Consider the following 11,021-nt stretch of genomic DNA (forward strand, 5'->3'; position numbering starts at 1 on the left):
GGGGGGGTCTTCCTCGGCATCTTTACCGACAACTACGGGTCCTACAACGAATCCTCCTTTGCCCCGCCGTTGCCGCGCTCAGAGCAGCCACACAGAGCTCGTGACGGGCCGGCGTCCTCTCTTCCAGCACGACCGGGCCTCCGTGCCACACTACTTCGTTCGGTCTGAAGAATAAACCTGCTGGTCTCTGCTTTGTTTATGGGTTGACGTTCAAAAAATTTAAAATTACTCTGAAATGTAAATAAAGTGTTTGTGCATATGAAAAAAATGTTCAGAACTTTTTTGGGAAATGTTGAACACATATTTAAAAATTGTAAATGTATTTTATAAAATGTTCGTCATGCATTATAAAATTTATTACGATTACACAATAATTTTTAGTACATGTTATCAATTTTTTGAGTAACTATGCATTAAAAAATACAACAAATATACGCAGTAACTATGAGTTGGGCATATAATTTGTTTAATTGTGTATTTTAAATATAATGAGGATGCATAATAATTCTGCGTGCGTGTGGTCCTGAGTGAAGACACATAAAATTTTCTTACATTTGTTTTTTTAATCCACATAAATTTTAGAAAAAAGTTCATGCATGGCACTAAATAATACTAACCCACATAAAATCTTGCCGTGCGTGGGTCTAGCCTGGTGCTTGTCAGTTGTCACTAAATAGTACTGACATATAATTGCAAAAAAAAACTGATAAGAATTATCCTTTTTTAGGGTTATATCATTTATATGTGCTGGCATCACGCCCCGCAGAAAAAAAAATTGTGCTGGCCTCATTGGGCCGCGGTTGGGCTGTCCTGCAGCCCATGCGACGCTGGCTTGTCTAGCTCGAGCGGATCGGGGATTCGGGGACGAGGCACACGGGCAGCGGGTTTTGAATCCAGCGGCGGTTCCCGTTCGACCACCGGTGACCACGCCGCGGTGCCGCCCTCAGCCCTTGCCGCTTAACACCAGATTTGGGCGACGCCCATACCACCACCATCATCCACCCGTGCGCCCCACCAGCGTCGCCGACCACCACCGCCCTGGAGAGCCAGCGAAGAGGAGAGGAAATGAAGGAGAAGCGAGAGGGGTACCGTTGCTATGGCGAGCCATCGACTGGGATCCGGCGAGCCAGCGACGGGGCTCCGGCGAGGGGAGTCCGGCAAGGTCGAGGCGGCGGGGCATAGGGAAGGCGGCGGGGCTTTGAGTGATTAAATTTACAACAAAGGTGTTTTCTGCAAAAAAAAGTGCCACCGCAAGTTGGCTCCTGACACATGGGTCCGAGTGGTCAAATACACCATCAATACATATTTCTAAGTGGCTTAGACTGTTTCTCAATAATTAGACTCTGAGATGGTACTGACTTATAAAAAAAGAGACTAATAGTATCAATCCGTTACAACATGCCGAAGTGTGAACTGTGTGATAATCCCTCTGTAAAAAAATATAAGAACGTTTAGAACACAAAAGTAGTTATCTAAACGCTTTTATATTTCTTTACAGAGGGAGTACTTCTATGCAATTAACTTGTTTTCATATTTCCTCTTTATTTTCATTTTTTCATTGGAAAAGCGGAAAGTTTCCATGTTCATCGTCTGCATGCTCGCTGTTCACACTGATACGTTTGTTTTGTTTTGCTTGCGTGCGTGCGTGCGGGAGACGAAAATGAGCAATGCTACACGTACAAATAATTACAGGCTTTTACAGGAGAGGAATGCCTTGTGCATTTGTGATTGATCAATAGGTTGTGGAGCCGGCCCATCCTCCTGAAAATCATCAGGGAGGCAAGTTTGTGATTAGTCAGTAGATAAAAAGAACCCGTAAAACCCTGTAATTGTCTGTACGTCTAGCATTTTTGGACGAAAATACAGGCATACAGCTGCATGCATTTGGTTGCATGGCCACGCGTATTCTCGGGAATTAATCAAGCAATTACTACACAGCAAATCGATCTTTTCACATCCCCCAATCAATCAATCAATCTACATTTGTTTTCCACCGATCCCACCACGACCATGCATGAGCATACCCATGGGTTCCAGAAATTCAGGATGCCATGCATGCCCTTTGGGTTCGCGTTCCGTCCCCAGCAGCAGCCTATTAATAACGGAGAACGCCAGAACAAAGTTTTAAATAGCTCTGGTAGACATGGGCAAGAAAGGGAAGAGCAGGCTGCGCAAGAAGCATGGCGGAGGCGTGGCTCTGCCTCCGCCGCCGCATGCGTCTCCCATAGCCCAGGCGGATGTCGGCGGCGAGCCAACGGCGAAGACAGGGTCGGAGGAGGAGCTGGCAAAGGCGCGCTTAGAGCTCGACGACGTGCAGCAGCCCGAAGATGGCGAGGTGGTGCTCCCTGAGGAGACCGACCTTCACGGCGCCGCCGACGGGCCTGGCGAGCTGGAGCGGGAAGCGCCGGGGTCGGGCGAGGTTGTGCTTCCTGACGAGGTCGAGGAGCCCGGCCTTCACGGCGCCACCGAGGAGGAGGCCGAGGATGTGCCAGTGGAGTGTTAGACTGTATATACGTAGCCTCTGTATATCTGTATTGTAACATTGTATTGTATCCCTTGGGTACCTTTATATAATGAGATAGTCACACCCCGGTTAGGGGTGTCGTGCAGTTCCCAAAATACTTTGTTTTACATGGTATCAGTTTAGGTCACGATCACGATGTCTTCCGCTGCTCCCGCCGCCGCCGCCGTCGCGCCGGTCCTTGCCCCTTCTTCGCCGTTCCTCGCCGCCGGGCCTCTCGCGGCGGCCTACGGGGCCCCGCCGCCGCCTGGGTCCCCGATCCAATCTCGCCCGCATGGCGAGCCCTCGGGTGACCTAGCCCCGGTCGCGGCCGATGCTGCCGCGCCGCCGTCCTACGCCGCTGCACCACCACCGCTCTACGGCGCCGCCGCGCCGCCGTCTTACGGCGCTGCCGCGCCCTCGCCCTACGGCTACTACCCATATGGCGCTCCTCCGATGGCTCCTGGTGCTCCGCCGCTGCCGCTATCCTCGTGGCCGGCGTTTGGTGCGCCGCCTCTACATCAACCACCGGCGGCGCCACAGAGCCACCCCTATGGATCATCGCCGTCGCCTCCCCAGCAACCCTACGCAGCCTACCCAGGGCCGCACGGGGCTGTGGCCTCCTACGCAGGGGGGGCGGCTGCCTCGCTGCAGCCATCGTACGGGGCTGCGGCCGAGCCACAGCAGCAGCCTCCCGGGGCCGCGGTCGTCTCGCCCTACGGGGCTCATGCCGCTGGTCCTCCCGGGTTCCCCGCACTGTATCCGGTGCCTGCTGCTCATACCGACCCGGTCGCCGCGCCGTCGCCGTTCTACTTTTCACATCTGCTACCGGTGAAGCTTGCGCTGGATAATTACTTGTCCTGGCGTGCCCAGGTGTTGCCTCTTCTGCGGAGCCGCTACTTGGAGGGATATGTTGACGGGTCCATACCGTGTCCACCACCCCACCACCCGGCGTACCACACCTGGGTGGCTCAGGATCAGGCCATCCTCTCCGTCATCCAGTCCTCGCTCACCCCGAGCGTCTCGTCGCTGGTCATCTTCGCCGCTACATCCCGGGAGGCGTGGGAGGCACTTCACACCAGCTTCGCCTCTCAGTCTCAGGCGCGTGCTCACTCTCTCCGCACCGAGTTGGGTGAGACGAAGCTTGGTGACCTCAGCATCACCGACTACTTCAACAAGATGCGGGGTCTCGCCGACACGTTGGCCTCCGTCGGCCAGTCGCTACAGGATCAGGAGTTCAACACTTTCGTACTGAATGGGCTTGATGATGATTATGACAATCTCATTGAGAACGTTCACGGTCGCGATGACCCGCTACCACCTCGTGAGCTCTACGCCCGTCTGCTTGGCCGCGAGCAGCGCATTAAGGCGCGCCGAGCTTCCCCCAGCTTCGCCTCCGCCAATGCCGCAACTCGTGGCAAGTCTCAGCGGTCATCATCATTCGGAGGCAAACCGGCGTTGCCTTCATCACCAGCTTCGAGGGGCAGCGCTCCAACCATCACAGGTGGTAACCGGCCCGTGGCGTGTTGTTCTTCTTGTGGTGCCCAACAGGCGTGCCAGTTATGTGGCTTGGAGCGCCACATTGCCTCTCGCTGTCATCATCGCTACAAGCAGGATTTTCTGGGCCTCGGCAACAACGGAAAGGGGAACGACAAGCAGGCCGCCGCTGCCGTGACGAGTCATGATCATGGTCGTACTCCGTCATACTCCGTTGATCCTGCATGGTACATGGACACTGGAGCTACCAACCACCTCACCAGTGAGATGGGTAAGCTCTCTACTCAGGAGCCATATCGCGGTCATGATCAGGTGCACACCGCTAGTGGAGCAGGTATGCGCATCTCTCATGTTGGTCAGGCTTCTCTCCTTGCACACAACTTTCGCACATTGCATCTATCTAATGTCCTTCGTGTTCCTTCTGCTACACGTAGTTTGTTGTCCATTCCTCAACTTACCCGTGATAATAATGTCCTTGCTGAGTTTCATCCTTTTCGTTTCTTTATCAAGGATCGGGACACGAGGGTCGTTCTACTTAGCGGTCGTCTTCGCCATGGCCTGTATGCACTTGATGCGCCATGCTCCTCTTCCACGTCGTCCTCTCCTCAGGTGTTCAGTGGTGTTCGTGTGTCGCCTACACACTGGCATGCGCGCCTTGGTCACCCGGCGACTCCCATAGTTCGACATATTTTGCATCGTCATGATCTACCAGTTGTGTCCAATAAAACTGCTGAAACTATTTGTGATGCCTGTCAGCAGAAGAGTCATCAGCTTGTGTTTTCAGAGTCTAGTCGTGTTGTGAAACATCCTCTTGAGCTTGTGTTTTCTGATGTATGGGGTCATGCCCAGACATCCGTTAGTGGTCACAACTATTATGTCAGTTTCATTGATGCTTACAGCCATTTCACTTGGTTATACCTTATTAAGCGAAAGTCTGATGTGTTTGATGTCTTCATTCAGTTTCAAGCACACGTTGAGCGCCTTCTTAAGCAGAAAATTATCCATGTCCAATCCGACTGGGGGGGTGAATACCACAACCTCAACTCGTTTTTTAATAAGCTTGGGATCTCGCACCGCGTGTCATGCCCTCACACACATCAGCAGAATGGTGCTGCTGAGCGTAAGCATCGTCATCTTGTTGAAACCGGCTTAACCTTGCTAGCTCATGCCTCCGTCCCGTTTCGGTTCTGGAGTGATGCTTTCTCTACAACTTGCTTTCTTATAAACAGGCTCCCCTCGAGGCTTCTAAAAATGCAAACTCCGCTTGAGCTCCTACTTAATGAGACTCCGGACTACACTTTCTTCAAAGTGTTTGGGTGTGCCTGCTGGCCTCACCTCCGTCCATACAATAAGCGCAAGCTAGAGTTCAGGTCTAAGAAGTGTGTCTTTCTCGGGTACAGTTCTCTTCATAAAGGGTACAAGTGCCTACATGTTCCTACCAACCGCGTCTACATCTCTCGTGACGTTGTGTTTGACGAAAATGTGTTTCCCTTTCGTGCACTTCCGACTGACCCTACCACTTCCACTTCCACACCACAGTTTATACCTACGCCTGATCAGTTTGTGGATGTTGCATATGCCCCTGCGTTGCTTCCTAATCATGCTGCAGGTATTGGACGCGGTGCTCGGCTCGAGCTCCTTGATGAATAGATCGTCGATGATCCTCCTGGTCGGGACGTGCATGTGCCATGCATAACGGGCGGCACCCGCCCACCCGTCCTCCCTTCGCCCGAGGCGGTCAGCCCGCCTGGCTCGCCCACGCCAGCGCCAGTGGCCTCCTCCGACTCGCGGGACCCAGCCACCCCAGTGGCCGCCTCGCCCGACCCGCGGGCCTCGCCAGTGGCCGCCTCGCCTGACCCGCGGGCCTCGTCCACACCAGCGGCCGTCTCGCCCGGCTCGCCTGGCTCGCGGGCGTCACCAGCCCTGCGTGGCTCGTCTGGGCCACTGGCGGGTGCGTCCCCTGGCCCGGCTGGTGCTGCCGCTAGCCCAGCGGCCCCGTCGCCTGCTCCGGCCACCGGGAAGCCCGACTCGCCGGACTCGGCTCCGGCCTCGTCCACGACCTCTGCTGATTCTGCTCCGGCTCCGGTTCCGGCAGAGTCTGCTGTCACACTTCGACCGCACACACGGAGCCAGTCTGGTGTGTTTCGCCCGAAGGAGTGGACAGATGGCACGGTTGCGTGGCTTGCTGCGTTCATGGCTCATTCTGCTGGCGATCCTACTGCAGAGCCTCGTCACTTTCAGGCTGCGTTGAGTATTCCTCATTGGCGTGCTGCAATGGAACACGAGTTTCATGCCCTCCAACAGAATGATACTTGGCGTCTTGTTCCTCCAAAGTCTGGCGTCAACATCATTGATTCCACGTGGGTTTTCAAGGTCAAGCGCCATGCTGATGGTTCCATTGAGCGTTACAAGGCACGGTTAGTCGCCAAGGGCTTCAAACAGAGGTATGGTCTTGATTATGAAGACACGTTCAGTCCAGTTATCAAGCCTACTACCATTCGACTACTACTGTCTCTTGCGGTTACTCGTGGATGGTTCCTTCGTCAGCTTGATGTGCAGAACGCTTTTCTCCATGGCATTCTGGAGGAGGAGGTTTATATGCGTCAGCCGCCTGGTTTTGTTGATCCGACACGACCTCACCATCTCTGTCGTCTGGTCAAGGCGCTGTATGGACTGAAACAGGCTCCTCGTGCATGGCATGCTCGCCTTGGATCTGTTCTTCGGGCTCTTGGTTTTACTCCCTCCACTGCTGGTACGTCACTGTTCCTCCTCCAGCGCCCTGAGGTTACAATGTATATCCTGGTTTATGTTGATGATATCATCCTTGTCAGTTCTTCGGCTGCTGCTGCTGATCGCCTTGTGGTTGCTCTTCGTGATGATTTTGCTGTCAAGGATTTGGGTGCTCTTCACTTTTTCCTTGGTCTTGAGGTTTCACGGTCCTCTGCGGGTTTGACTCTCACTCAGAAGAAGTACTCCTTGGACTTGTTGCGTCGTGCTGGAATGCTCAAATGCAAACCTGTTTCCACTCCGATGTCTGCTACTGATCGGTTGTCTGCACTTGATGGTGACTCTCTCTCGTCTGATGATGCTACTGAGTATCGCAGTATCGTTGGTGGTCTGCAATATCTCACTATTACCAGGCCTGATATCTCCTATGCAGTTAACCGTGTCTGTCAGTTTTTGCATGCACCCAGGACGTCTCACTGGTCAGCTGTGAAGCGTATTTTGCGCTATGTCAGTATTACTGCTGCCTATGGTCTGCATCTTCAGCCTGCACCGTCGTATGAGCTCTCGGCCTTCTCTGATGCCGACTGGGCTGGTAGTCCGGATGACAGGCGATCCACGGGGGGTTATGCGGTATTTCTGGGTCCTAACTTGATCGCCTGGAATGCTCGCAAGCAAGCAACTGTGTCTCGCAGCAGTACTGAGGCTGAATACAAAGCCGTTGCTGATGCAACTGCTGAGATCATATGGGTACAGTCTCTGTTGAGAGAGTTGCGTGTTCCTCAAGCTCGTCCTCCAGTTCTGTGGTGTGACAACATTGGTGCTACATATCTTTCTTCTAATCCAGTGTTTCATGCGAGGACAAAACACATTGAGGTGGATTATCACTTTGTTCGGGAACGTGTTGCACAGAAGCTACTCTGCATCAAGTTCACCTCATCAAAGGATCAACTTGCTGACATCTTCACGAAGCCTCTACCACAACCACAGTTTGTAGGCTGTAGGCGCAATCTTAACTTGCTTTGTACTTCAGGACATAGTTAAGATTGAGGGAGGGTGTTAGACTGTATATACGTAGCCTCTGTATATCTGTATTGTAACATTGTATTGTACCCCTTGGGTACCTCTATATAATGAGATAGCCACACCCCGGTTAGGGGTGTGGTGCAGTTCCCAAAATACTTTGTTTTACATGGAGATCGAGGGGGAAGCGCCCGGGTCGGGCGAGGTGGTGCTCCCCGACGAGGTCGAGGAGCCCGTCCTTCACGGCGCCGCCGCAGAGGAGGTCGTGCGGCCGGCGATGGACGAGGCGGACGACGTGCCTGTTGACCTCGAGGCGGAGGATCAGGGGGGCAAGGCGACGGACGCGCCGCGCGCCGAGGAGGAGCTCCCGGCTGGCAACTTCGCGGGCGAGGTGCTCGTGGCCCCCACCGTCGACCCCAAGGAGGACGTCTTTTCCCTGCGCGCGCGACTGGCCGCCACGGAGGCGGAGAATCTCCGGAACAAGGAGACGGTCATCGAACTGGAAAAGCGGCTCGAGGAGTTGAGCCTCTCGGCCGCCGACTCTTCCGGCTCCGGGACGAAGAGCGGGCAACTGCCTGCCGCTGCAGCGGGACGTGGACGTGGTCGCGGGAAGCAGCAGAAGGAGAAGGGAAAGGCCCCGGTAGCAGTCGGAGAAGGCCGAGCTGCGAAGCCTCTCATGACGGCGGCGTCGGCGGGCGGGAAGCCAGACGCGGAACAAGCGCACGAGCGGAGGTCCAGGAGAGGGAGGGTCATTCAACCTAACACCCGCTACTCGTCCGATAAGATCGTGGTGCACGGCGACGCTGCCGTCGCGTGGAAGGGCCAGGGACGCCGTTGAAGAGATGAAGCTGGATAAATAAAAGTCATGGTGGAGAGTGGAGACCATGAGCTAGCGGCAGAGATGAAGTTAATTTGAGATATATCACTTCTGAAAAAGAAGAGACCATGAGTTATCTGAATTTACTTTGAGTTGATCAGGAAGAGCCTCGCTTTGCTCTTCATCCGCCTGTGCCCTATCTAGATTTCCCATTCTCAAATTTTCAAATTCGCTCGAGAGAATTCCAACACATCCATCATGCTTTGATAATTCTAGCACCGGGTATAAAAGTGTTAGCATTATAAAAAATTTGCATCTTGCTTCAGTTTTGAATGTCCACAACCCCTCGCATAGTTTTCAAACAAAAGTAATAACTTACGGACGGCCAATAGGCTTCTTCGTCAACCAAGGATTCAGGGGTGAAGCCGATCCCTGCCATCGTGTTGCATAGCTCGTGAAGAGGAGGAATAGGGCCGTGAACACGGAGAGCTTCGCAAGAACTTGTTGATGATGGAAGTGTTGCAGGTCCACGGTGTCCTCTTCGCACCCCTTCTCTCCTTCTCCTCCACACAATCCAAGGTCACGCCTCTGTCTTCCTCAAGCTCCTGACCAAGAACACCGTGGTGAGGGAGTACATGTTGTGGCCTCTGGATGCGGTTAGGGGGTAGAAGATTAAGGCGGTGTTCATAAGCCAAGTGACAAAAGTGTTCGACCCTAAAAGCCCATCTTGGGGCCTTCCAAAGTTCATGAAAACCATTGAGCCGGCGTACGTGCGGAATGATTTTCTCGTGATCGAGTGGGAAGTCAGTGTTATCAAGGGCAGGGAAATACCCAAGATCCATGTGCCACCCTCTGACCTTTCGGATAATCTTTCAACATTGCTAGAGGGGAAGAAAGGAACAGACGTGACCTTTAGGATAATCTTGCAACATTGCTAGCCTGGAAGAAAGTAACAGACGTGACTTTCAAGGTTCAAGGGGCGATCGTTTCTGCTCATAAGATTTTGCTTGCGATGCGGTTGGCGATCTTTGATGCCAAGTTCTACAGGCCTACGGCTACGAGGGACAAAGAATCACATGACATAACTATCCACGACATGCAACCTGCTATTTTCAAGGCATTTCTTCACTTCATCTACACGAATTCATTGCCTTACATGGTTGATCTTGATGATGACCACAAAAGAGAAATGATTAAGCACTTACTTGTGGTTGCTGATAAGTATGCGATGAAAAGGATGAAGGTGATATGTTTTTTTAGAAAAGGAGGATATATCCCCGGCCTTTGCATCGGGGCGATGCATGCAGCCATTTTTATTAATTATTCACAAAGATTGTACAAAGTAGTACATCAGTAAGTCTGAAGCCACCATGTTGGCAACACTTGTCACTACTCCTATCACTTTGATGAAGGGGTGCCGAATATCCGAGCCGAATACCAAACAGACACTGCACCAAAGCCTAACATCTAAAGCCAGATGCCCCAGCCAAGCCAGAATGCAGGGACTGGGTCACACACCAGTCCAGCGCACTCTAAGAGGCCACCGCCGCCGTCTTCCACCGATCCATCTCCAGAGCAGGTACTGACGCACCAACCTTGCCAGGCCTGCCGTCAACGCCACGCCACGAGACAATGCCACCATTCTGCGCGTATCCATCCACACGCGCCCATCGCCGAAACTCTGCAGTGCCATGCCGTCGGGATCCGCCATTGGCCTTGCGGTAGATGTAACACCTCTCCTCCTCTTGCCCACTTTAGCCTTCACTTGCTCCAAAATTATGCCACCAGGAGGGAGAACGACACCGAAGGCATTGTCATTGTCCGATCCGGTAGACCCAGATCTTGGGTTTCCTCCGGAACATCCCGATCGAGTTCACGTGACCTGCAACAATGATGCCTCGAGAAGGAAACGATGTCAGAGACGCCGCCATCGTCCGCCAAGACCGCAGTCAGATGATATGTGAAGGAATGCTATGCATGAACCTTAATGTTGAGACCATGTCGACAATATTAGCTCTAGCTGAGCAGCTTCATTGCAGCAACCCCAAAGATGCTTGCATTGAATTTATGCTCTCTTTGAATAGAATAAATGATGTGATCGCAAGCCAAGGGTATCTACATCTCAAAAGATCTGTTCCTGACGTCATTATCAATGTGTTTGGGGAAACAATTGAGTCCGTCAAAATATAGTATGCCAACCCGACATGAGCTACTGCATGTCCTTCAGTTCTGGAAGATCCTTGGCATGTTGGTTTGGAGAAGGTTATGAAGTGGTGCTAAATTTAGCATGCCCATCACCGGTTGGCTTCTATCGAGTTACTTTTGATACACTAATAAGATGCCCGTGCTATGGCAGGGGACCACATCAAAGTACGGAGACAAAAATAGTCCATCCTTGCTTGGATGAAGGGAGAAGGCGGATTGGGATAGAAGGTGGAGTACAAACATGTGAGATTGTTC

The 11,021-nt window shown here is 52.8% G+C and overlaps 1 pseudogene; it reads left to right on the forward strand.

Moving 5' to 3' along the window:
- The first annotated feature begins 7,913 nt into the window (after positions 1–7,913).
- Positions 7,914–10,751, forward strand: LOC119321578 (annotated as a pseudogene).
- The last annotated feature ends 270 nt before the right edge of the window (positions 10,752–11,021 follow it).

Source organism: Triticum dicoccoides, chromosome 6B, assembly GCF_002162155.2.
Source record: "Triticum dicoccoides isolate Atlit2015 ecotype Zavitan chromosome 6B, WEW_v2.0, whole genome shotgun sequence".
Taxonomy (NCBI): domain Eukaryota; kingdom Viridiplantae; phylum Streptophyta; class Magnoliopsida; order Poales; family Poaceae; genus Triticum; species Triticum dicoccoides.